The following is a 26,806-nucleotide window of genomic DNA, read 5'->3' as shown; positions in this document are numbered from 1 at the left end:
TACATAAAAAAGAGCAAAACTCAGTCCATTTAGGATCAGGATGAGAGTAGAATTCAGCACCTTGATTTACTTTGCAACTCCCCCGTGCTTGCCTCATAAGCTAACTGAAGATTAACTAAGGAAGAGGAGATAGATGCTCGATTATTGGACATTCTTTCCTGGAACAGGTTGTCAGGTACTCCATCTTTCTTTCTGTCTGAAACACTGAGAAAAACTCGAGTTCTATTTAAAAATCTAACCAAACTATAATAATGAGGTTAAGAGGTTAGAACATAAAACATTTCTGTAATGAAAGATGAAGCATTTTCATCACATATTAAAGAACAGGGCTGAAGAAAGAAGCTTTGTTTGTTTGTAATGCTTTAAATAGGTACTCCACTGGGTCATTTGTTGTCTTATGAGAACTTGTTGGAAAAGGTTCCACATGAAAAAATGAGAAAAAATAATTAATATAAGAAACTAAGGAACTTGTATCTAAATTAACAAAGCTTCTCATATTTCGTAAAGATATTCATATTCATCGAAAACTTTGCACAATGCCTGCCAGAATGAATATCTTATTAGCTGTATTCACACAATTGAGCTTTTCTTATTAATATTTTTAAGACTTAAAAGGCTATTTTAATTCTGTCATAAGTCTAAGAAGAATTTATGTAGTAATAATTCAAATTTGCACTTATACAATTTATGTAAAGCAGTCAATTGAGAAATACTTTTCAAAAAAATAGAAGGCTTAATCACATACTAGAAATTATGTTCTAGGGTTGGTATAATTCTGAGAGAATTTGAGACATTGGAATATTTTCTTTATCATGGTTTATTTAAACTGATAGCATACACACTACATGCAGAAAGATCTTGTATACTTATTACAAGTAAGAAAAATTGATTTATTAGCTATATAACTTCATTTCATTTGCTTTACTTCCAAGTTATTCTTGCAATGATTTAAGTATTTGACATAACCTCTTACTGAATGAACTTTTATAAGTTAACATAAATCCTTTCTCAAATCAATTAATAAATCACTTAGAGTTGTAATAGATATTTTTGTTATCTTCATTCAAGAAACATGCATATTATAATCTTGATTAAGCACCATATTTATGCTAGGCACTGGCCTAGGCATTGGGAATACAGAGATAAAGAAGAAGTAGCTTCTGCTGCCAAGAGGCTAATTGTCTATTTATCTTAATTAGTGAAGCCCCTAAGAATGAAATTTCTTTCTAAGAAAACTAATCAAACAAGAGGAGGAATCATTATCTAAATTTAACAAATTATGAAGTTTTTTGAAAGACAGTGGCTAGCCACACAAAACAATTTGTTTTATATCAGGTTTCTACATATACTTATCTAATAGGATTGACAATTGAAAGAATCCTAGGGAAAGACAGAATGTCTTTTCAATTTGTCTTTTTCCCCAGTCTTGACCTCTGGTGCCCTCTCCAATTCTCAATGGTAACCCCTCCTCCAACCTTGGCTCCTCAATACTTCTCATTCATGGAATCAGAGAGGAAGTATGCTTGCTCTTGTACTTTTCTGATTAAATTTAGGGTGAATAAATTTCAGTCAATATTTAGCAAATTTATTTTTCCTCTAATGTTAAAATGAAAGGTTAGGTTAGGGAGATTTTAGGTTAGAGAGATTTTACGCATTAGCAAACAGATAGGAAGTATTAGGGGCTGGGAGAAGTACCTTGGATGCACACCTATCCCACTGCAAAGTCTTTCCCTAGTAATTCTGATCTCATCCATTCAGGTGACTGGGATAAGAAATGGTTAGCAGGACTGTGTGTTTTATCCTGAATTCCTCCAATCTAGGACCCACCGCTTCCTTGGGAAATAGAGGTTGATGTTCCTTGAGAACTCTTCCTAGAAGCTACTAAGCATGTGCATCTTCTTCACTAGTTCTTTCCATATCATAGAACCTGTACTGTCAGCACAAGGCTTTTCTAATTGCCTTCTTGGTAGGCCCACTGACTGCTCCCTGCGCTGATCAAAATACCCATTTCATGTTTCTTCCCCAGGTCACATATCTGAACACAAATGGCCTTTTTGTGTTCAACTGTGAACAAATTTATGAACCTAAATTTTTATATACATACACATTAGCCATTCCTAAGTTTTAAAATTAAATAACAGGTGTACTGGTAACAGTATTACTTGAGCTCCCTCCATATCTAAGTCATCATGCTAGGCCCTGTGGCAGATACAGAGATGAATCAGATCCACTCCTGATCCCCAAAGCACTTGCCCACCAGTGAATGAGCTTAGGTTGGGGACTACATATAGCTAGCCTTCAGAGGGTTTCAAATCTCTCTAAAATCATATGAAAAATATTGTGTTTATATAAAAGTGTGCATTTTTTTTTCTAGCAATGAAGGTCATAGATAAGGAAATTCTTAACTTAAGAAAAGGTAAAGAGCCATTGAAATGCTTGTTCTAAATATATATGCAGTCTATCAAAGCTTTAAGAAGTCCCTGATGAACATTTTGCTGTCATTTTGAAAAAGCGTATGCTTATCATCTTCCTACCATGAGAATACACGTGGCTGGAGGGTGGATGGGAGGACTGAAGGAGAAAACATAGTTAAACCATCAAACTCTAAGTATCTTGTAGAAATTGGGAGATGTTCTGCTTTTCTCATAATAATTAACTATACATGCAGCTAATTATAGTGCAGAAAGATAGCATCAAGCCATGGAGAGAAAATTTGTGAACTTAATGATCTTTTTTAGTAGCAAAATAATTTTTTCAGGAATAAGCTTTATAGGCATAAAATGACTTATGTTAATAAAAAATGTACGGACATAGAAGATATCATCCATTTGGAAAACCATAAAATATAAGGTGAGCATGAATTGATGAATAATTAAGCTTATTTCTGAATACAAGTTAATAGATGAAGCTTACTTAACAGCTAAACCATTAAAAAGTACCAACCTGAAAAAAAAAGACCAGAAAATTTTACAGAAATATTTTTGTAAGTCTTTTATATGCTCAAATAAAAATACTTTATTTAAAACATTTTTCTCACCAGGACCTAGCTAGATGGCTTCATAGACACACTGGTTATCAAAAGAAGAAAATAATCCTCATTAAGATGCACATTAACGTATAGCCTTTCTACTATCGAAACATACATAACTCTCAATTTATGTTCACGTATAAAGCATCTTGAGCAAGAAGAGTCCTAATTCTTTTATGTAATGTCATTCTGTGATTGACAACTCTAATGATAGCTTTTGTGACATTAACTACCAAGTCCTCTTATACTTCAAAACACATTGTTCACAAGATACTAGAAAAAAAATTGAGTAACAATGAAAGTGCTATCAGCAATAACAACAATGTGATGGGATCTTCCAGGCGGGCTGCTGAGAACTCTGCCAAGTAAGTCACTCCCACCAAATCTGTTTGACGCAATGTAGAGCCATGTTTTCTGCAAAGAGCTGTGCTGAGAGCCAGGCTGAAGGCTAGGGCCCAAGAGACACAGTTGTAGGGCTCCAAGAGCTGAGAAGCTTTCCAGTAGGTTCTGCTCTCTTTTGAACTGTGTAGATGTTTCTTGGCCACTGTAGCAGGTTGAATATCATCCCCCATCCCCAAATTCATGTCCACCCAGAACCTCAGAGTGTGACGTAATTTGGAAACAGGGTATTTGCAGAGGTAATTAAGCTAAGGATCACATGAGATCATACTAAATGAGAGTGGGTCCTAAATCCAATGAGTTTCCTGAAATGAGACAGAAAGGACACTCGAACACATAGCGAAATCCTTGTGGAGACAGAGGCAGAGTTGGGAGTTTTGCTGCCATAAGCCAAGGGCTGCCATGAGCCCCCAGAATCTTGAAAAGTCAAGGAGGGGATCCTCCCCCAGAGCCTTCAGAGGGATGTGGCCCTGCTGATGCTTGATTTTGAACTTCTGGCTCCAGAACTGTTGAGAGAAATCGCTCTAGTTTAAGCCACCAACTGTGTGGTAATTTGCTAAGGCAGACTTAGAAAACCAAACCAGCCGTTATCTTTTCCTCAGGTTTGTAAGTCCTCAGCCTGTAATGGCACTGAGGAATCTAGTCTGCTAGAATTCAGCCAGGGACTCTTTCTCTTGTTATACAAAAGAACTAGTTTTTGTTGGGGTCTGGTGCAGCCTTGCTAAACTGTAAAGGCTGAAATTACGGGCTTTGGAGCCAATTTGCCTGGGTTAGATTTCAGCTCTGCCATTCACTGTGTCACTTGGAGCAAATTACTGAATCTCTATCATGGTTTTCCCATCTGTAAAATAAGGGCAATAATATGATCTTCATAGACTATATACTTGTGAGGATTAAATGAATTAATTTGTGAAGTGCTTCACTGGACCTGACACATGGTAGATACACAACAGATGTTATCTGCAATCATTATCATACAATTATTATGTGGTCATAGCTGTCAACATCATCCCGGGGTCCTAAACACAAAGGCTTCCTTCCCTCTGGAGGGCAGGCACAGGCAGCCATGCCCATCACACAGAGGAGCTGCAGGAAAGGAGCGTGCTTCCCCTACAGGGAGGAGAACCCTTCCCCTCTCAAGACACTGCTCTGCGAGGGAGCGGTGGGCGTCCTCACTGACTCCACATCAGACTGAAGTACCTTCCCTTTATCCTTTCAAGAACTGCTAATGGTCCTTCACATAACAAACACAGCCCAATCCTCTTGGAGTTGAAAAGACCACTTGAATTGCGCCTCCACATTCTTTGATTAGGAAGTCACTGTATTAGGCTCCTCAGGCTACTTTAACAAAGTACCAAAAACTGGGTGGCTCCAATCAACAGAAAGGTATTCTCCCACAGTACTGGGAGTAGAAATCCACCGTCCAAGTTGGCAGGGCTCATTTCCTCTGCAGATTCTGAGGGAGACTATTCCGCACCTCTCTCCCAGCCTCTGGCAGTAGCCGGCGATCCTTCATGTTCCTTGGCTTAAGTCAGGGCAACTGCAAAACTGCAACTTCTACCTCCATTTTTCCATAGTGTTCTCCCCATGTGTGTATGTGTGTGTGTGTGTGCGCGCGCCTTCTCTTCTTACAAGGACACCAGTCATATAGGGTTAGGACCCACCCCAATTCAGTATGACCTCATTCTGATTATATCTATAAAGACCCTATTTCCAACATGATCATATTCACAGGCATTAGGGGTTAGAACTTCAACATCTCCTTTGGGGAATGTGATTCAACCCACAACAATCACTGTTCACTCATTTGTAAATGAAGCAAAACAGGAAAGCTAGCAGTCATCAACAATTTTACAGATGTATTAAAAATAATAAAATACTACCTTTTTCCCAAGCATTCTTACACAGTTAAGAAAGGTTTATCTAAAATGAATAGCTTTGAAAAGTCTTCTTAAAAAAGATTTCTATTGGCTCGGCATGGTGGCTCATGCCTGTGATCCTAGCACTTTGGGAGGCTGAGGTGGGCGGATCACCTGAGGTCAGGAGACCATCTGGCCAACATGATGAAACCCCATCTCTCCTAAAAATACAAAAATGAGCTGGGCGTGGTGGTGCGTGCCTGTCATTCCAGCTACTCAGGAAGCTGAGGCAGGAGAATCGCTGGAACCCGGGAGGCAGAGGCTGCAGTGAGCCAAGACCGCACCACTGCATTCTAGCCTGGGTGAGAGAGTAAGACTCTGTGTCAAAAAAAAAAAAAAGACTTCTATTATGAGAATATAACAATAAGTTTTAACTGTGTATTTTCAGTATACCGCTGTCGGATGTGGAACCTACTGCGAGCCCTTCATTGAATTACATCATTTTATTAGCAATGTTTCTTTTATTTGTTTAAAATACATATTGGAGGAAGATAAACTACATAGGCACAGATCTCTGCAACTAAGCACAAGTGAAGAGTTTAATATTTTAATTAAAGATTAAAGATTTAATTTTAATTAAAGATTACCCGTTCACCCCTCCTATTTCTGGCTAACAAACTCCCCACTGTCTACAGACTATCTTCAGCTCTGGGATTATTAGCATTTGTCGGTTTTCCTGGTTCCAACTCAGGTCTCATTTTCTCATTCAAGTATTTACTGAAAGCTTACTGTGTATTGTTTGCATATTTTTCTACAGGAAAGTTTTGCTTCTTTACGTTTGGCTAATCATTGTCTAATATTCTCCAGCTCACGCCTTCTACCCACTCTACCAGTCTCCATGGAAAGTGGTCTTTACTCATTCGCTTTGCTCTGCCCTTTAACCTTTATATGTTTCCTTTTAAAGAGATGCATCCTCTCACCTCTCTAACTTATCCTGAACTACATTATCAATTCCTGGATTGCAAAAAGCATTGGTCATGCCTCTGTATCTGCAGCCTGCTGTCGATGAGGCAGGATAGGTAGTCAAAGAAGTGACTGTGGGCCGGGCGCGGTGGCTCTTGCCTGTAATCCCAGCACTTTGGGAGGCCAAGGTGGGCGGTTCACCAGGTCAGGTGATCGAGACCAGCCTGGCCAACATGGTGAAACCCCATCTCTACTAAAAATACAAAAAAGTAGCCGGACGTGGTGGCAGGTACCTGTAATCCCAGCTACTAGGGAGGCTGAGGCAGGAGAATCACTTGAACCTGGGAGGCGGAGGTCGCAGGGAGCTGAGTTTGTGCCACTGCACTCCAGTATGGGTGGCAGGGTGAGACTCCATCTCAAAAAAAAAAAAAAAAAAAAAAAAAGAAGTGACCATGTTCTCAGGATGCGCAGCAACCATGGTGACCATCACACAGTCAATACAATAAGCTCCAGCACTCGCTTGATAATTGAGCTCGTTCAAGCAAAGCTGTCTTCATTAGGGACATCCCCTGTAGAGAGCATGCACACTTTGATTTCACCTGTCCTCAGACTTTGTTCATTATAATAGTATAAAACACACCCCTAGGTGGAGATTTAAGATGTTAATGAGACATGCGAGGTATGAACAAGCATGTGCTGCTACTGCGCATGTGCACCTAGAGAACCACCCAGAACGTGCTTACTGGTAACACCTCTTTCCACCTCCTTAGGAATAATCAGGTAACACTCCCATAAGAGGAGTCTCCCTAGAGCCAGTCACTTCTGTCTCATCCTCACCGGCAGCCCACCCTGACTCCGCTCTCTCTCAGAGCATCCTGTCTATTCTGCACCTAACTTTCAAAATATTCTTTGTCTTTCGCAGTAAATTATGCTACACCCCCTTCACTGTGCGACTCTTGTTGAAATTATTTTCTTTTTCTTTTTTTTTTTTTTTTGAGATGAAGTGTTGCTCTTGTTGTCCAGGCTGGAGTGCAATGGCGCGATCTTGGCTCACCACAACCTCCGCCTCCCGGTTCAAGCAATTCTTCTGCCTCAGCCTCCCAAGCAGCTGGGATTACAGGCATGCACCACCACGCCCAGCTAATTTAGTATTTTTGTTTTTAGTAGAGACGGAGTTTCTCCATGTTGGTCAGGCTGGTCTTGAACTCCTGACCTCAGGTGATCTACCCTCCTCGACCTCCGGAAGTGCTGGGATTACAGGCCTGAGCCACTGTGCCCAGCTGTTTAAATTCTTTTAAACTAAGAAGATAAGAATGAAGGCATCACAACACCGTCAACACAGGTGCTTGTCTTAGTGTATCTGGGCTGCCTATAACAAAATATCATAAACGTGGTAGCTTATGAAAAATAGAAATTTATGTCTTACAGACCTGGAGGCTGGGAAGTCCAAGATGAAGGCAGATTTGATATCTGATGAAGGTCTACTTTTTGGCTTACAGATGGTGCCTGCCAGCTGAAGTCTGTCATGGCAGAAAGGGCCAACAAACTCTCTGGGGTCTCTTTCACAAGGGTACTAATCCCATTAATGGGATAGGCCTCATGACCTAATTGCCTCCCAGAGGCCCACCTCCTGATACTGTCACATGGGTGATTAGGTTTCAACATATAAATTTTGGAAAGATACAAACAGACCATAGCAGGGCTCAAAATGTTTACCATTGATGACTGACTGAGCCTTTTGTTCACTTTGGATTGTAATTTATTATTTCTGAATGAGTTTAATTTGACAGAAATAATAATGGCTGCCTTTAGCAATTTGCATTTAAGCTTAATTCATCTAGTATTACAAAACTGAGGGTTTTCATTGAGTTCTACTCTTTTTTCATAATATTTATAACTATGATTACTGACAGCTTACTGCAGCAGTCACTGTTCTAAGTTCTTTACATACATTTGTCTCATTTTATTCCCATAGCAACCTTTTGTACTAGCACAATTATTTCTATTTTACAGATGAGGAAATTGAAGCTTAGTGAAATTAAATAACTTTCCCAATGTCACACTGCTGATAAATGGAGAATTTGAGCATAGGCCCGTCTGCCCCCAAATGTTGTTCTGAGCCTAAGTTTCTACATTTTCCCTGTCAGAAAAATATTCTAGAAAACTTCTTAAAAACAGGTTACTGGGCTCCACTCTGCAGAATCCAAATCAAAATCTCTAGGGGAGCTGTCTGGGAATCTGCATGTTGATAAGAACCCCGGGTAATTTTTGTAATGAAATTTAGGGAAAACTCAATAATATGATTCTTATATGATACATATAAGAAGCCCCTGTGTTAAATATTTTTGCCATATATAGTTTGATTTTCATCACATAAATGTTTCTTGAGGTTCCAACCTATTAGAGAAACCAAGTTTGCAGATCCACATCTATATGTTTCTAGCATATAGAAACATGGGTGTGTGACCCTCACAGCCTCAGAAGGGCCTGGCACCTGGTTTATTGTCTCTCTTTTAAAATTCACAATACAAAGGGTCCTGCATTTTCATTTTCACTGGGCTTTGCAAATTATGTAGCTGGTGCTGCCCAGGGAATGGATGCAGCAGAAACTGCAGACCATGAGGTGCAAAGGATCAGTTCAAGGGAAAAGAGCACAATCTTGTTTCTTCTCCTTCTCTAAGAATTTGGAGAGGGATTATTCGAGGTGGGACAAAGTCAGGCATGAAAAGAAGTGTGATGGTGTCAGGAGTGTGATACAGGGTGGTGTGAGATTAAAGATCTGGATGTGGGATAATACTTCTATAGAAGGGAGAGGGAAGAGAGTGTGGTGAAGGGTTTGGGAAGCAGAGGAAGGAGAGAGGCAGCATCCTTATGCTACAGAAGCGCTTCCTGTCGCTGGCCCACCAAGTTAGATTTCAGGAGGGTTAACTGATTGATAAGAATGCCCCACCATGCTGAACTGTTGGTACAAACAATGTGTTTTGTGCTGAACAACTGCCTTTCTTCTAGGAGTCTGGATTTGGGGTGCATGCCTGGTAGGGGGTGCCTTTGTGACCAGTGCCCAAAAAAACCTTGGGTGCTGAGTCTCTAGTGAGCCTCCCTTGTAGACAGCATTTCACACATGCTACCACAACTGATAGCTGGGGGAATTAAGTGTGTTCTGTGGACTCCACTGGGAGGGACTCTTGGAAGCTTGTGTTTGGTTTCCTCTGGACTTCATCTCACGCACTTTTCCCTTTGCTGACTTTGCTTTGTATCCTTTTGCTATAATCATACCCGTAAGTACAACTACAGCAGTTCCCCTTTATCTGAGAGGAATGAGTTCCAAGGCTGCCAGTGGATACCTGAAACTGAAGATGGTACCAAACTCTATATGCACGATGCGTGAATTTCTTTTTCCTTCTTCACAATTTCATAGATAGAAGATTTGTTCTTACTATACATCTTAGCAACCTCAGCAATTTTGTTTTTCTTTCTTATTAAGTCGAGAACTTTTACCTTTTCACTTCAGGAAGCACTTTATGGTTCCTCTTTAGCATATCTGAATTGCCAGTATCACTACTCTTGCACTTTGGGGCCATCATTAAGTAAAATAAAGGTGACTTAAACATAAGCACTGTGATGCCACCACAGCCCATCTGAGAACTAATGGGCGGGTGGGTAGCCTTGACAGCATGGATTCTCTAGACAAAGGGACGATTCACATACTGGGCAAAGTGAAGCAAGATGGCAGGAGTTTTGATCGTGCTACTCAGAATGGCATGCAATTAATTGTTTCTTTCTGGAATGTTCCATGTAATATTTTCAGACCACAGTTGACCTTGAGTAACTGAAAGCGTAGAAAGTGAAACTGTAGCTAAGGGGGGCTACTGTCCATGCTCAGTGCTGAGAGACCTCCTAGTGGGTCATGGAATCTGGAGGTGATATTGGGGACCCAGGCATGGGTCAGGTTATAGAACATTTCCATCATTACAGAAAACTCTTTTGGGGAGCACTTCTCTAGAATGATAAGCAACAAACTAGCAGAAGAAAGTAAAGTTCTGGCTTCTTAGTGGTCTATTTTGTCTGCAGTGAGAGCCAGTTGCAGAGATGAGAACCATGTCATCTTAATGGCTGATGTGGCAAGAAATGATTCTGCAAAGACTGCTCAAAAAGCAAGGAATTCAAATTTATGATTGAATTCTCTCACTGCACATGTGCAGACCTCTTCTGAACTAAGGATTAGTTCATAATTAATATAATGTCTTGACTTTTAAATGAGGAAAGTGATGTTTTCTGCCTGGGTGGACCCATGCCTGTGGGGTCACAGAGCTTTCTTAGAGTTGACCACAGGGTACCCCACTTCCATAGCTGCTGCCAGGGAGTCAATGACAGAAGAGGTCTGACCTCTCATTTCTCTTTGGCTTCCTCTCTATACCTTCCAACTACATTGGTCTCCAGATGTTTTTAGCCCTGAGTTGTGGTTCCCTTGTGTATTAGTCCATTTTCATGTGGCTCATAAAGACATATCCAAGACTGGGCATTTACAAAAGAAAGAGTTTTACTGGACTTACAGTTCCACATGGCTGGGGAGGCCTCACAATCATAGTGGAAGGCAAGGAGGAGCAAGTCACATCTTATGTGGATAGCAGCAGGCAAAAAGAGAGCTTCTGCAGAGAAACTCCCATTTTTAAAACCATCAGATCTTCTGACAGCCATTCACCATCATGAGAACGGTGCTGGAAGACCTGTCCCCGTGATTCAATCATCTCCCACTGGGTCCCTCCTACAACACGTGGGAATTATGGAAACTACAAGATGAAATATGGGTGGAAACACAGAGCCAAACCATATTACCTTGGGTTAAAGTAGGTTCAGGATTGAGGTGACTACAGCAGCAGTAATGACAAATGCTAAGTTCTTTTTTTTTTTTTTTTTTTTTTGAGGCTGGTCTTACTCTGTCACTCAAGCTGTAGTGCAGTGGCACAATCATAGCTCACTGCAGTCTTAAATTCCTGGGCTCCAGTGATCCTTCTGCCTCAGCCTCCCAAGTAGTTGGGCCATAAGCATGTGCCACCAAACCTGGTTAATTATTTTTATTTTTTTGTAAATACAGGGTCTTCCTATGTTGCCCAGGCTGGTCTCAAACTCCTGGGGCTCAAGCAATCCTCCCACCTCGGCCTCCCAAAGTGCTGGAATTATAAGTGTGAACCACTGCACCCAGCCTAATGCTAAATTCTAAGCATACCTGCATATGTGCTTACGTAAGTATATCTGCGTGTGTTTATGTGTGTGTGTGTGTGTATGTGTAATTGTGCCAGAAGGAAGGGCAAATCTGTGTGAAAGCAGAAATGGTAGAGACTATATTACTTTATTCTGAAAATAAGTGTCACCCATTTTTTTTCTTGATTCCTTAATAGGTGCTTCTTGTGAAGGGGGAAGTAAACAGGTAGGAAGGAGACCTGGCTATTAAAGTCAGGTAGGCTAGAGGAGTTAGAGGAGCAGTGGAGAAGCGTTCTCAGATATACAACATCCTGAAAACTGACGTTCCAAACTGAGATACTTCTGTTGGGATCTCTTATCATAACAACATAACTCACTAATTTGTAAAGTTGTAAGACAAAGTTGGGTTTAATACTGCCCACCACGAAATGACTGGTTTCAGATGTGATACGGCCATCTAAAGTTCAGGGTGATTCAATAGCTGATTCTCTTTCTCAACACCTAAGTGAAGGTGTAAAGTTGGCTTTCTTATAGATATTACCCTGAACTACAGTTTTATTTCCTATGGATGTTCAAGACAGAAGCGACTTCTTTTTTGGGATTATCAGCATAAGCCAAGCAAACTGTCAGTTCTGCAGGCAAATAAAATACTCAGACTTAATTTTGGAGCATCTATCTGTCTATTGTAATTAAATAATAACAAATGAATTTTTCCATATGTGAGTTGAAGGATTAAGAGAAAGGCTATGTCTTTTTGAAATATATAAATAAAGAATAAATAAAGATACCTAAGTAACAAAGTAAAATACAACAGAGTATCTTCTTGGCTCTAATGTTCAGGTCATTTTCTCTTTTTACAAGTTCAATGCCAAGGTTTAGGTTATTTAATACAAAGTGTTGGTTTTTGCCTTTTTAAAAATGGAGAATACTGAGGAAGTCAGAGCAAATTTAGTATCTTTGGCTAAACCAAAAGGGCAAACCAAGCACCCAGTAATGGGGTTCTCTCATAGCAATCCTGAATTCATGAACTGGTTAGATTATTATCTCAGCTATGTCAATGAGAATACCACAGCAAAATACTTGAGACATATAAATTTCTTTTCTGTGAAATAAAAGGCCATCTTTTAAGCTCAAGTCCTAATTTGCATCCTATTCAGTATAATATAATTAAATTCTAAAGGTTTAAATACCAGAAAACAAATTGATTAGGGTAATCTACTAAAATTGAATTAAGGAATACTTAATACATTACACATAGGGATTACAGAATAGATTATTGAGCCACTTCATTGTTTAAAGCTTGAGTAAGTCAAGAAAACCCTGAAGGAGGCATGGCTAGATTCTTAATTGGCACATGACTTTTTCATAAAAAGATTAAGCAATCCTCTCCAAGTCTAGTTGCTCTATTCACCCTTAGAGACTGAGAGAGATTCTTGATTAAGTGTTGGTCTAGCAACTAATATTCCCACCACCCCTTATAGGTTAGTTTGAAGACATTCATTTACTTTAGCACAACTGGCCTTTGGACTTACTCAATGATAAACTATGGATGGGACACAGGAATCCCCTTTTCTTAACTGGGGACTAGGCATCTATTCCAAAGAGCAATTTGTCATACCACTAGGTAAATGCCAATTCAGATGCACTATTTCCTATGTACACATACCTGGTGACTTCCAAACTAGGATTTATTTTAGAGATAGAAATACAGGCTAGGAATGGTGACTCACACCTGTAATCCCAGCATTTTGGCAGGCCAAGGTGGGCAGATCACTTAAGGTCGGGAGTTTGAGATCAGCCTGGCCAACATGGTGAAACTTCACCTATACTAAAAATACAAAAATTAACTGGGCATGGTGGCATGTGCCCCTGTTATCCCAGCTACTCGGGAGGCTGAGGCAGGAGAATTGCTTTAGCCCAGGAGGCGGAGGTTGCACTGAGCCGAGATCATGCCACTGCACTCCAGTCTGGGTGACAGAGCTAGACTCTGTCTCAAAAAAAAAAAAAAAAAAAAAAAAAAAAGAGGTAGTAATACAAATCTTACGTTTTTACAGTACTTTAGTACAATTTGTTTTTATCCTGATAATAGTAAGACTGCTGTAACAGAACTGTCAGCAAACTTCAAGAAGGAGCTTATGTTTAAAGTTTTCTTCAATAAAATTCCCAAGTTTCCCAGGCCTGTATGTAGTTAGGAGTGTGAAAAGAAGCTTTATGAAAAGCCAAGTAGGTATCATAAAATAGGTGAACTGGAACACGGTTTTAATTATGCCAGAGTGAGGTAGTTTATAGCTCACAGCTTTGCACCCTAACAATGGATATGAAGTACTGACTAATTGTAATTTTGTCAGTAATAACCTTGAGACATGGATAAACAAAAGTATGGAAGAGTCTACTTGGATCTCTGAAGGGCCAAGAGGGTTAATCTAATTTAGATTAAACAATGAGTTCTATAAATTTAATACTTCATGTGCATCTTAATTTAGAATTGCCAGAGAATGTAAAAAAACTTAGCAAAAGAGTTTTTTAATCCTTAATTTGAAGATAATCATCAGATTCAAGGGATTTTCAAGGTACAAAGGAATAAAAGTTTTCATTCAGTTAAGATGAATAAATGTGCAAAACCTTGTTCAGGTTAAAAATAGTTGTGCATATAAATCAAGTGATAACGCTTCTCTTGGACCTTTATAACAATTATTGTCTGTGCAAGTTTTCTGTAATTTATCATGAAGTGCCTCATGGCACTGCCTCCATTGTTACTTGGAAATGCTTATTTAAATCATCTTTTGTGGTTATTTAACCATTCATATTAATTTAATGAACATATATCTGAGTGCCTCAATGTGGCAGGCATCGTCCTTGGCACTGTGATACAGACTTTTGCCTGAGATTCCTGTCTACTGTAAGGGATGATGGTGACAATAATGCAAATAAATAGATAAAAGAGATTGACTCATAACAGGTCATTAATTTGGTCTTTGTCCCAGGTTCCTGGGACCAAGCTTCCAAACCCTAGGACTTTCTTAAGTGATAGGAGTGTTTGTTATTCACAGTGAGCCCCTGGGACCATGCCTGGGTCCATGCCAATAAGGTGACTCATGGTGGGCCCCTAGGTGGTTTCAGGAAGGGGGCTGGGTGTGCCAGGAAGACCAGCCACCTGATAGAGGGTTGAGGATTTGAGCTTCCTGATATCAGCCTGATCTCTAGGAAGGAGGGGAAAAGGGTGCTAAACATTGTGTTTAATCATGTGGCCAATGATTTCATCAATCTTGATTACAGAATGAGATCCCAATACATCTCTGAACACCCAAAGCCTGGGTGAGCATCACTGGTTGGTGATGCACACTGGTGTACCAGGAGAGTGGGGAATTCTTGACAGAGCAGGAACATCACCATCTTGTACCAGCACAGCCATTTTAAAGTTCCCCTTGATAAAAAAATCGCCTAAGTCCAAAGGGCATCAGGCTAAGGTCAGCATGACCATAAACCACAAATGATATCTCTGACCAGAAACATTCCAACTCTAAACCCCTCCCCCACCAGAGACATGCCAGCCCCAAGTTAATCTCCCCTCTGGCCAGAGAGGCTGGAGAGATGTCAGTCCCAAGAAAACCTCCCCTCCAACCAGAGACATTTCAACCCTGCAATGAACTTCTCTTCCACACAGAAACATTCCAAGCCTATAATAAGCTCTCTCACCCTAAAGCCCTTAAATACTCTTAGTCTGTAAGAGAGAGTGCTCTTGATTGAAATAGGCAAGAAGCCCCTCTCATGTTTATTCTCCAAAATAAACCTGCCTTTGACTGTTGAGCCACCTTTTGTGTTTCTTTCCACTTTCTTTAACTCTTACAATTCTGACTTCACAGGAAGAGGACATGCAAGCTCTGTCTCTGAGGCTTCCGCAGACCTCACCCTGTGCATCTCTTCATTTGTCTAGACTTGATTTGTATCCTTTATAACAAAACTCTGATTATAAGTACTTTCCTGAGTTCTGTAAGTTCTGTGAGTTATTCTAGTAAATTATTGACCCTGAAAGAATAGTAGGAACCCCCAAATTTGTAGTCAGTTGGTCAGAAATATGAGTGGCTTAAGAACCCCCCAAGCTTGCAGCTGGTGTGTGAAGAGAAGGCTGTCTTGTTGGGGACTGTACTCTTAACTTGTGAAGGCCGTGCTAACTCAGGGCAGTTAATGTCAGAATTGGGTCATGCATTGCAGAGATAATTCCAGGGAGTGGCACGTTCTGTGAAGAAAATTAAGAAGGACATGGGGAGGTGTGAGTGGCTATGTCAGCTGAGTGGACAAGAAAGTCCTCCAGGAAGAATTAACATCGAAGCTGAGGTCCACATGATGAGAAGGAAATGAGAGCTTGCTTATGTGGAAGGACATTGCCCTTGGGGACTCAGAAAATGCAGTTGAGCTCTCATCAAGTACTGTGACCAGCACCTCCAAGCTAGGAGAAGCTAAATGGATGGATGCTACACTGTCACCTGAGACAGTCTTCATGCCTCTCCAAGAAAAGGCATGAAGTCAAGGGTACAGGGACAGGAACATGGAACAGGAAGATGGGCAGAGCTTTTCTGATATCAAGCCTGCCACTTTTTCCACAGCAAATGGGAATAAGAATGATGGTGGTAGCTAACATTTAGAGAGCTCTGGCTATGTGCAAGGACTGGGGACAATCAGGCTTTATTAGAGTAAACTCAGTGATGTCATTGCAATTATTCTCATGTGCAGCTGAGGTAAGGATTTGGGTGAGAAGTGAAAGCCCAGAGAGGTTAACGAACTTGTCCAAAGGCACATGGTTAGTAGGGAGAAAGCTGGGATTTGGACCCAGGTGTGTGTGATTCCAAAGTCTGTGCTGTTCACTATGCTGCTATGTAAGGTTGCTGGTCTAAGTGTGGCCTGTTGGCAGTGGCAACACCTTGTAGCCATTCCAAGGCTACTGGCTGTGGCAGCCATACCTTGTAGCATCTCAGGTCCTGCTCCAGACTTCCTGAATTAGAATCTGCATTTTAACAAGATGCCAGGTGGTTTCTAAGTATATTAACATTTGTAAAGCACTACTACATGAGGCCTCTGAGTTTTCCACTTAAAGTCCCATTAGGAATCCAAACTTCCATCCTAATCTCCTCCACTTTGTTAAAATTTTCACCCTCACTAAAACATAAACTGATCCAGGATCAGAGCCATGTCTCGTTTTTCTCAATAAAGTCTTTTAGGTTGAATTTGTTTTCAGGAACTGATCCTGGAATAGGTTAGACTCTATTTCACTCTGTGTTTCTGTCACTTCCAAAGTATGTTCCACACTGGGGATGTTTAGATCCAATAGGCCAAGCCTAATTCTCTTCAAATAGTGAAAGACTGGTCAGAGTTCAGCAGAGAAACCCAACTATGGGGATCCAATTTGCAGAGAAATCTCTTGTCTGCATCTGGGGATGCTGTTTCTTCTGCAGAGAGTGACAAGTTCAGGAAGGGACAGACACCCAGAGAGAGGACATGGAGGAGACAGAACTCACCCAGCCACACTGAGGACTAAACTCTGATTTTTTTTTTTTGTCTTGCCCAAATTCCTATCTAAGGGGTGTGGGGAGTCATGCCCTACAAGTCATAAATTTTCGTCAGATGAGTTTTATTTAACCTATTTATTGTGATTTCCTTTCCAACCTGACTCTGGCATAACATTACAAGACAAGGAAGAAAATCAAAATATTTTATCCCAAAGCATGTTTCTTTGCCATATTTTGAAATGGGTCTCCAAAGCTGTTCTTTGTGGGGGAAATTTTGCATCTGTAAAGAATCTCTATTAACATAGCTCGATCTTTTTCTTCCAGACCCTCCCAATCCTAAACAGATTAACTAAGATCTGAATAGAAAACTTATATTATCTATTGTCTCTAAGGGCATCCATTGTAAGACTTCAAAAGAACTTTGGTATCCACAATCTTTTATCTTAACATGAACATTCCATTTCTATCGATCTCAGGTCTTTAGACAAACTCAACAAATTGTCAACCACAAAATATTTAAATTCACCTATAGCCTGGAACCCCTACCCCCACCCTGCTTTGAGCTGTCCCACCTTTCTGGACCACACCCATGTATTTCTTAAATGTATTTGATTGATGTCTCATACCTCTCTAAAATGTATAAAACCTGCCAGGTGTGGTAGCTCATGCCTGTAATCCCAGTGCTTTGGGAGGCCGAGGAGGGTGGAACATGAGGTTGAGAGCTCAAGGTCAGCCTGGCTAACATGGTGAAACCCTGTCTCTACTAAAAACGCAAAAAATTAGCTGGGCATGGTGGCCTGTGCCTGTAGTCCCAGGTACTTGGGAGGCTGAGGCAGGAGAATCACTTGAACTTGGGAAGTGGAGACTGCAGTGAGCCAAGATTATGCCACTGCACTCTAGCCTGGGCAACAGAGTAAGACTGTCTCAAAAAATAAAATATAAAATAAAATAACGTAAAATAGATAAAATGTATAAAACCAAGCTGTGCCTCAACCACCTTGGGCACATGTTCTCAGGACCTCTTGAGGGCTGTGTCATGGACCATGGTCACTCATATTTGGCTCAGAATAGATGTCTTCAAATATTTTACAGAATTTCACTCTTCGTTGACAACACAGACCTGCAGAACCAAGTCTGGCATCAGATCATTCACGTTGATTAATTCCTGTATGGCATGTGACGATTCCTCCAAATACAAATGTTTGGGTGAAGGAAAAGGGACAAGATGGAGGAAGGTGAACAAGATGGAGCAGTCCCTGTTGTTTCCGGGTTCTTCATCACAGATTTTCCCGCGCCCGGGAAAAGAACCAAATCAACTGAGCATGCGCAGAATGACGTCAAGCCGGGGACACCGAAATTCAAGAAGCCACTCCTACACAAACGCCCCGAACTCCTCCCCTTCCAGCTCCCAGGCATAAAAGTCCGCCGCCGGCCAGAGCCGGGGTGACTTCTTCGGCCCCGGCATTTGTGGACCGGAGAACATCACCCGAGAGCGCCGGCGCGACTTCCCTGGCCCCCCACACCTGAGGACCAGAGAACTTCGCCCGAGTGTGTGCATATTTGCAATAAAAGACTGCCACTTTCTTATGTACTTTGGCCTCATGTTTAATTACTTAGCTCTCTTAAATTCAGTTACATTAAATTAAATTAAAACAGTTGGTGCAGAAACCCGACCCAGGAGGAGACCCTTCCTCAACATCCCCTAAGGGTCTAACGAACCTCCTCCACAGCGAACCGGCTCCCAACCCAACCAGCCACGAACACCAAACAAGTGTTCCAGCTTTCCACTGGTGCCGCTCTGAGAATTTCTTCTTCGGTGAGTACTCCCCTTTGTTAACCACCTCCGTCCGTTTCCGTGTCCTTGGCCTAGAGTCCTACGTATGCCCAAGGACGTAGCCACCCTGTGGCGCAGTGAGGCCTTCAACCCAGAGACGTCCGTCTTGAAGTTCCTCAATTCTCCGTTAGTGGCTCCAGGAGCCCCCGGTCCCCAGCAGTGGCAAAGGACGCTTTGCCACTGCGTGAGGTCGGTTTCCATTTCTGGTGGTTAAACAATGGGAACCTCACAATCGAAAATCCCTGCAAACACCCCTTTAGAGTGTCTCCTCCAAAACTTGGAAGCCTTACATCTAACTCAATATTTAAAACGAAAGCGGCTAATTTTCCTCTCCACTGTGGCATGCCAAAAACCCGGGAGGAGACCCCTCCTCAGGGCCCCCTAAGGTCCGAGGAGCCTCCTCCTTCCACGCCGCGGACAGACCAGGACCTAGACATCGCTTTCCACACCTCCAAGTCTCCTAGGGGTGAGTATCTCTTGCCTCCCTCTCATACTCCTTGGCCAGAAGTCCTGCGCAGGCCCAAGGTTTTTTTGGTCACCAGGTGACCCACAGGAGAGTTCCCAAAGGTAGAGACGTCTGCCCAAAGGAACTCTATTCCAGTCTGTGTCAGACCCGTCCAGGATGGAGACGTCCGCCTGGAGGTAATCTCCATTCCGGCTCCAGGAGCCTCCCGGTCTCTAGTGGCTCCAAAGGACGCTTTGTAGCCAGGTAGAGTTCGGTTTCCGCCTATAGGCGAGAGAAAGGCAATAGGAAATCCCCAATCCAAAATACCTAGAGACACCCCTTTAGGGTGTCTTCTAACTAATCTCAAAACTTTACAATTAGAGCAAGATCTTAAACGAAAGCGACTGATTTTACTCTCCACTGTGGCGTGGCCAGTCTCAACGTTGAGACTGACAACCAGTCTCAACGGCCGCCTGAAGGCACTTTAGACCGTGACATTTTAATTAGATCTCTCTAATTTCTGCCAGAGGCTCAGAAAGTGGTCAGAAATTATCTATGTCCAAGGCTTTTAGGACTTGCGCTCTCGCCCAGACCTGTGCGCCTGGTGTTAAATGGCCCAGCTCTTGTTAGCCTAAACCCCTAAACTCTGCCCTTGGCCCCCACCTCAGCAACTGAGGAGGACTCCACCTCCATTTCAGATGGGGCCGACGGCAGGCGACCTCCCTCCCAACTTTCCAACCCCCCTCCCTATGGACTTCCTACCGCCCCTCCCGACACTCCTCCCTCAGCCACTCCTCTTACCTCTCCCATTTCCGCCCACACTCGCTCCAAGACCGCGGTAGCGGCCCCCATTAGTCAGCCCTCTACCAGTCAGCCTGTCTTAACCTACCCTACTGGTCAGTCTGTTCCAACCTTCCCTGCTAGTTTGTTGCCCCCTCCCCTACCCCGAGAAGTTGCTGGAGCCAAAGGCGTGGTTAGAGTCCACGTCCCCTTTTCCTTGGCTGACCTTTCCAAAACTGAAGAACGACTTGGCGACTTCTCAGCCAACCCCACCTAATATTCCAAAGAGTTTCGATACCTAGGCCAGAGCATATAACCTTACCTGGCATGACTTACATGTCATTCTTACTTCCACTCTTAACCCAGAGGAAAGAGAGTGCATTCTCGCAGCCGCCAGGCAACATGCAGATCAATGGCATTTAACCGACGCCACCGTCCTGTTAGGAAAGATGGCTGTCCCGTCCATAGAACCAGATTGGGATTACCAACCGCAGCAGCCCGGCCACCATAGGAGAGACATTATGGTTCAATGTCTCTTGGCCGGTATGCAGGCAGCCTCTAACAAAGTGGTCAATTTTGATAAACTAAAGGAAATCATCCAGCACCCAGATGAGAACCCGGCTTCCTTCCTAAATCGCCTTACAGAGGCACTAGCCCAATTTACTCGGCTAGACCCCACCTCCCCAGCCGGAGCAGCTGTCCTAGCCTCCTATTTTATTTCCCAGTCAGCCTCAGATATTCGAAAAAAGCAAAAGAAGGTTGAAGATGGGCCTCAGACTCCCATACAGGAAAATTGGCCTTTAAAGTTTTTAACTCCAGAGAAGCAGCAGCTGAGGCCGCAGAGCTAGACAAGGAGAAAAGAAGGACTGTGTTTCAGGCGCAAGCTCTAGTGGCTGCCCTCCAACCAGCGTTGCCCACTCTGCCGGCAGGGAAGACACAGGGCAAGTCTCCCAGGGGCTCCTGCTATAAATGCGGAGACCCAGGACACTGGGCAAACCAGTGTCCCCAGGCCAAGCCGGCCACTCCGTCTGGCCCATGCTTTAAGTGTGGCACAACTGGGCATTGGGAAAAAAGGTGTCCAAATCCTCGCCTGCCTACCACGCCGTGCCCAACCTGCCAACAGGAAGGACACTGGAAGTCTGATTGCCCCGCCAGCAGGGCAGGCATTGCGCCTCAACGTGGTGCCTCTCCTCAAGGGTCGGAAGGCTCCTTCCAGCTCCTACACCTGGACGACGACTGACGGTGCCCACATTCGGAGACCCCTGTCACCCTCACTGAGCCTAGGGTAACTCTACAGGTAGCAGGTAAGCCAATTTCTTTTCTCGTCAATATGGAGGCTACCTATTCTGTTTTACAATTATATTCTGTTTTGCCAACCTATGGAGGTCCTAACCAGCCATCCACTATCTCAGTAGTTGGGGTAGACGGTAAACCGTCTAACCCTCGCCAGACCCCAATGCTAAGTTACTGCCTGGACTATGCATGTTTTGCCCACTCTTTCCTCATCATGCCCTCTTGTCCCACCCCCCTCTTGGGATGAAACATCTTAACCTAACTCAAAACATCTATTCCCCTTTCCTTATCTCCAGGTGGCCAGGTTCTACTCAAGGATCAACACCCTCCTCAAATTTTCCTGCTTCCTCACCATTCTTCATCTTAACTTAACTGACTTTTCCCTCATAAACCCCATAGACACCCTCCTTCCCGACCCATCCCCCAACCAGTAGGTTTCCCAACTTTTTACTCTCATAGAAGACCTAGCTTGGCAGGGTGCCCTTTGTGATTTCGGCAATGTTGAACTTACTCTCTACACCTTTGTCATCATTATTATGGTTCACTCTAATTCCCCTAGTTACTCCTACTAATCCTAACTTTGTATGGAGATTCTAAACCTGGTCTACAGACAACCAGATACACTCAGTCATGCAGGGCACTGCAGATTGTCCCCCCGCCCCCCACCCAGGGTTGTCACTCTGCCCTCTCCCTAAATAAAATGTGGACTCATTAGGCCAGGATGAAGGACAGATACAGGGAAGGAGAGGCTATAACCAGAAGGCAGTAGAAAGCCCAGACCTCCCCAAGGGCCTCTGCGGCACTCAGTCCCTGTTGAGTCAGAGATAGGGAGAAGCCAGGAGGTAGGGGAGTTGGTGAGGGGAGCAGCCTTAATGAGCAGGAGGTGGAGAGACAGAGACGGAGATGGAGATGGAGACAAAGAGATACAGACAGAGATAGAGATGAAGAGATAGAGATGGAGAAAGACAGAGATGGGGAAAGAGAGATGGAGAGAGACACAGAGAGAGAGAGAGAGAGGTGGAAAGAGACAAAGACAGAGATGGGGAGAGACAGATGGAGAGAGACAGATAGAGAGAGACAGAGATGAGGAGAGACAGAGATGGAGAGAGACAGAGAGAGAGAGGTGGAGAGAGACAAAGACAGAGATGGGGAGAGACAGAGATGGAGAGAGACAGAGATGGAGAGAGACAGAGAGAGAGAGAGGTGGAGAGAGACAAAGACAGAGATGGGGAGAGACAGAGATGGAGAGAGATAGAGAGAGACAGAGATAAGGAGAGACAGATGAAGAGAGACAGAGAGAGATAGATGAAGAGATACAGAGATGAACAGAGACAGAGATGAAGAGAGACAGAGTGAGACAGAGATTCCTTTTTGCTACTCTACGCCAAACTCTTCATGGTGTAATTGCACATAAGCTCCCAGCAGGACCCAGACGGCCCCTGTTGGAGGCTACTTTTGGTGTAACCAAACTCTATCTAAAACTCTTAACCATACCTCCATCACCCAGTCCCTTTGCGTTCTGGTATCTTTAGTGCCTGGCTTAACCCTATATAGCGAAGGAGGAGAATTGTCTGAACTAGCTTCCCAGCTCAGCTCCAGCAATAACATCCAAAAGCGGGCTGTTTTTCTTCCCTTAATTATCGGGGTTTCCCTAGCTTCAACAATTTAACGCCCCCTTAACCCCCGGACCACCGGTATGGCTGCTGCCTGTAGTACAGCAGATGCTTCCATTCCTAATTCCCATACTAATCCTCTGCCTTATGTTATGTCTTGCTCCCATTCTAATAAAATTTCTCCGAGCCAAGGTCCAAGAGATCACCCGAGTCACCTTCAACCAAATGCTCCCGCATCCCTACACCCAACTGCCAACCTCAGACCCTAACTACGCCCCTTAACAGCAGGAAGCAGCCAGACAGACCACGGCGCCCTAAATTCTTATAATCAATAAGAGGTTGGACTGTTTGGGTGAAGGAAAAGGGACAAGATGGAGGAAGGTGAACAAGATGGAGCAGTCCCTGTTGTTTCCGGGTTCTTCATCACAGATTTTCCCGCGCCCGGGAAAAGAACCAAATCAACTGAGCATGCGCAGAATGACGTCAAGCCGGGGACACCGAATTTCAAGAAGCCACTCCTACACAAACGCCCCGAACTCCTCCCCTTCCAGCTCCCAGGCATAAAAGTCCGCCGCCGGCCAGAGCCGGGGTGACTTCTTCGGCCCCGGCATTTGTGGACCGGAGAACATCACCCGAGAGCGCCGGCGCGACTTCCCTGGCCCCCCCACACCTGAGGACCAGAGAACTTCGCCCGAGTGTGTGCATATTTGCAATAAAAGACTGCCACTTTCTTATGTACTTTGGCCTCATGTTTAATTACTTAGCTCTCTTAAATTAAGTTACATTAAATTAAATTAAAACAACAAATAGTATTTGAAAGGACAGGTAAGAAAATCAGTTACACTCACACAAGTATCATATCAATTGTGAAACAGAAAGACTTTTTTCCAAACTGGAACCAATTTTACTTCCCATTTCAACAGTGAGTTTGTAGCTAAAGTTGAGTAACTGAGTAATCTTAAAGAGGCTGATTTCCTTCATAGGAATTGTCCATTTCTTCTAATTGTTTAAAGTCACTCTGGAGTCTGGAAGACAAAAGGGAAGGCTTCCATCTACTTGCAAAAGTTGCAGCATTTGTAATTGCAGCTGACCTCAGAAATGCCCACAGAGGGCTCAATCCATCAATGGGAATCAGCCTAGGTTGTGATCCTGAAAATTTCACTATTTCTGCTTGTTCTTAGACCCACTACTGCTTCTCAGTTGTTAGTAGCCCATGGCAATAGCAGTGAAGGCTGGGACATTAAGAAAAAATAGAGGTTAATGGTTTCTAGGCATCACTCCAGAGTGGTTTTTTTGTTTGTTTGTTTTGTTTTGTTTTGTTTTTTTCATGCCTTCTATTATCAACCCTAAAAACCTGCCAGAATGAGACGTTAAAACAAACAAACCACATACACACATTAAAAAAAACAAAAAACAAAACAAAAAAACCCAGAAGTCATCAACTTTCTGCCACTGACCTCTCACTCCTGTGGCTATGGGTTTTCTATCAAGATTTCCAGATGATTGATCGCATGATGGGGTAAGATTAAGAGTTCTGATACCACTCAGCTGTTGATAGGCAGAGACCCAAGGTCAGAGTTTCAGGTCAAAGTTTCCTCTTTGGGTGTCCACATTCATTTTGGCCCTGGGGAATGACTAAGGATGCAGACTGTATTAAACTGTTTTAATACATGTGCGCTGCTGCAGACCAGCTGTGAGACCTTGGGCCAGTGAGTTAACCTCTCTAGACCAGACCCTCATCTGTAAAGTGAGAGGTTCTGCACTGGTTGATCTGTAAGACGCCTCCACTGTTAGGATACTGTGATTCTTGGTCTTGTTTTGAGCTATACTTGAGGCAAAAATATACAGCCACATTTCGTGGGAAAAAATGGGTAAAGAAAAATAATTCAGAACATCTTCTCAGGAAATAGTTACTGAGAATGATCAAATGTTACCCATTCTGAGATCTGTGATGTTAATGCTCTTTTCAAAAATCATCGATGAGCCTATCATGATGATGCAAAAGCACCAGGGACGAAGACCAAACCCAAGTAAATCGAATGTATTGTAATTAATGGCCAGGGCAGGAATGGAGAGACAGAGAGAAAGTGGTCCTCCATGCTGGCAATGCACCTATTAGCATCCTACATAGATTGCCTGAGGCACCTGTCTTTTCTGGGTGGGGCTGAATCAGAGATAAGCTTTCAGAACAACAGTAGGAAAGCAAAGTGAGCCAGAAATCAGAGCACACAGTGTCAAGAAAACTCGAAAAAGGAAAAGGCAGAGGCAAGAGCTGCACCCAAACAGGGACTGAGGTGTCTAGGAAAACAGGTTCTAAAATCCAGATTTCATGTGGGAAGTCAGTTCGCCCAGCATCTGTGGCTCCATTAGAGAATTCCAAAGCCCCAGGGCCCTGAGATTTCTCTGCTTGGGTTGATGAGTGCCCTAAGGGCAGAAGCTGAGTTTCAGGCCAAAGCTGGCATTATCACTCTCCCTCTGCTTTGATGTACTATTTTTCTTCCTCATTCAACAAATATTTGTTGAATCCTTTCTAGGTGTTAGGCATGTGATACTACTGATGATATAAAAGTGAATTAGATTCTGTGTTTACTTTTAAGAAGTACGCTGTTGGGGAGGCAGAACAAATGCATTAAGGGGAAAGAGAACAATCAGTTGTTTGATAACTTGTCAAAAAGAGGGGTGCAAAATCAAGGGGGATCTTTTTTCCACTAAGCATGGGATTGGAAGCAGTTTTTGTCACCTGTCCTTTTTTCATCTTCTGCTTTCAGAACCAGCACTTCATGTAAGAATAAGTTAGAAGACACAGCTTGGCAGTAGAAGAGCCAAGGGAATCTTCCCCTTTGCCCTCTGAAGATTCGCAAAACAAACAAACAAACAAACAAACAAACAAACAAACAAATAAATCAACTCCCAAGAGTCAGATTAAATGGAGAAAAGGCATACAAATGGATTTAACGTGTACATGTGGAGAACCAAGGAGAGCCCCAGAGAGATCACCACTCCCCGCTCCCCGCCCCCAGCGGGGGTTCAGAAACTTATTTGCCATCCTGGAAAAATAGATTATGGAAGTGGAGAGAAGAGGAATTCTGTTGAGGGGATTACCAGGGAGAATAAATGGATCTAGGAACAGCAGAGATGAACTTGTAAAAGTCCTTTTTTTTTATTAGACAGAGTCTTGCTCTGTCACCCAGGCTGGAATGCAGTGGCGTGATCTTGGCTCACTGCAACCTCTGCCTCCCGGGTTCAAGCGATTCTCATGTCTCAGTCTCCTGAGCAGCTGGGATTACAGGCACCTGCCAACATGTACGGCTAATTTTTGTATTTTTAGTAGAGATGGGGTTTTACCATGTTGGCCAGGCTTGTCTCGAACTCCTGACCTCAAGTGATCCATCAAGTCTCCCAAAGTGCTGGGATTACAGGCGTGAGCCACCGTGCCCGGCCAGTAAATAGTCCTTTTGAAAGTGAAAATGAAGTTCCTCTCCTCCCCTGTTTCCATAACCTGTATTTCCAGGATGATATATAAGCTTCTGAACTCCTTTGGGGAGTGAGAAATTATTCTATGATTCTCTCTGTGCATTCCCTGTAGTATAATTTGCATGCCTTTTCTTCTATTAATCTGCCTTGTGAGTTGGTTTTTCAGTGACCCTTCATAGGGCAATGGGGATGTTTCCCTAGACCCCCTTATCAGCAAACAGCTAGACCCAGCCAGTCCCTGAGAGCATAAGATATTTTTTTTTTCTTTCCCATTTTTATCCTAACATCAGCTCTGACTGAGTAAAGTAGAAATGAGGACTTTGGAACCAGGTAGATTCCGGTCTGAGCTCTGAAACTTATTGGTAAAGCACCTAATAACATTGCTTCTGTTTCCTCATCAGTACACTGGAGT

At 43.0% G+C, this 26,806-nt stretch overlaps 1 protein-coding gene and 1 long non-coding RNA gene across 8 annotated transcripts in view; one reads left to right on the top strand and one right to left on the bottom strand.

Annotated features, from left to right (window-relative positions):
- The window catches only part of CNTNAP2 (contactin associated protein 2), a 2,262,889-nt gene that overhangs the window by 421,259 nt on the left and 1,814,824 nt on the right, over positions 1 to 26,806 (bottom strand). The window lies entirely within an intron of this gene.
- On the top strand, positions 18,399 to 23,658 carry LOC123572158 (uncharacterized). Of its 7 annotated transcripts, XR_006696472.3 has the most exons (4): positions 18,399 to 18,771; positions 19,050 to 19,255; positions 21,138 to 21,318; positions 23,113 to 23,658. It is a non-coding gene; the product is annotated as an uncharacterized lncRNA (long non-coding RNA). The 7 variants fall into 7 exon arrangements; XR_006696470.3 differs by lacking the exon at positions 19,050 to 19,255 and having other exon boundaries at positions 21,211 to 21,318; XR_010585896.2 differs by lacking the exon at positions 19,050 to 19,255 and having other exon boundaries at positions 21,170 to 21,318.

The sequence above is a fragment of the Macaca fascicularis genome, chromosome 3 (genome assembly GCF_037993035.2).
Source record: "Macaca fascicularis isolate 582-1 chromosome 3, T2T-MFA8v1.1".
NCBI classification, from domain to species: domain Eukaryota; kingdom Metazoa; phylum Chordata; class Mammalia; order Primates; family Cercopithecidae; genus Macaca; species Macaca fascicularis.
Note: the sequence above shows the minus strand (reverse complement) of the source record. Positions and strands in the feature narration are given on the sequence as shown.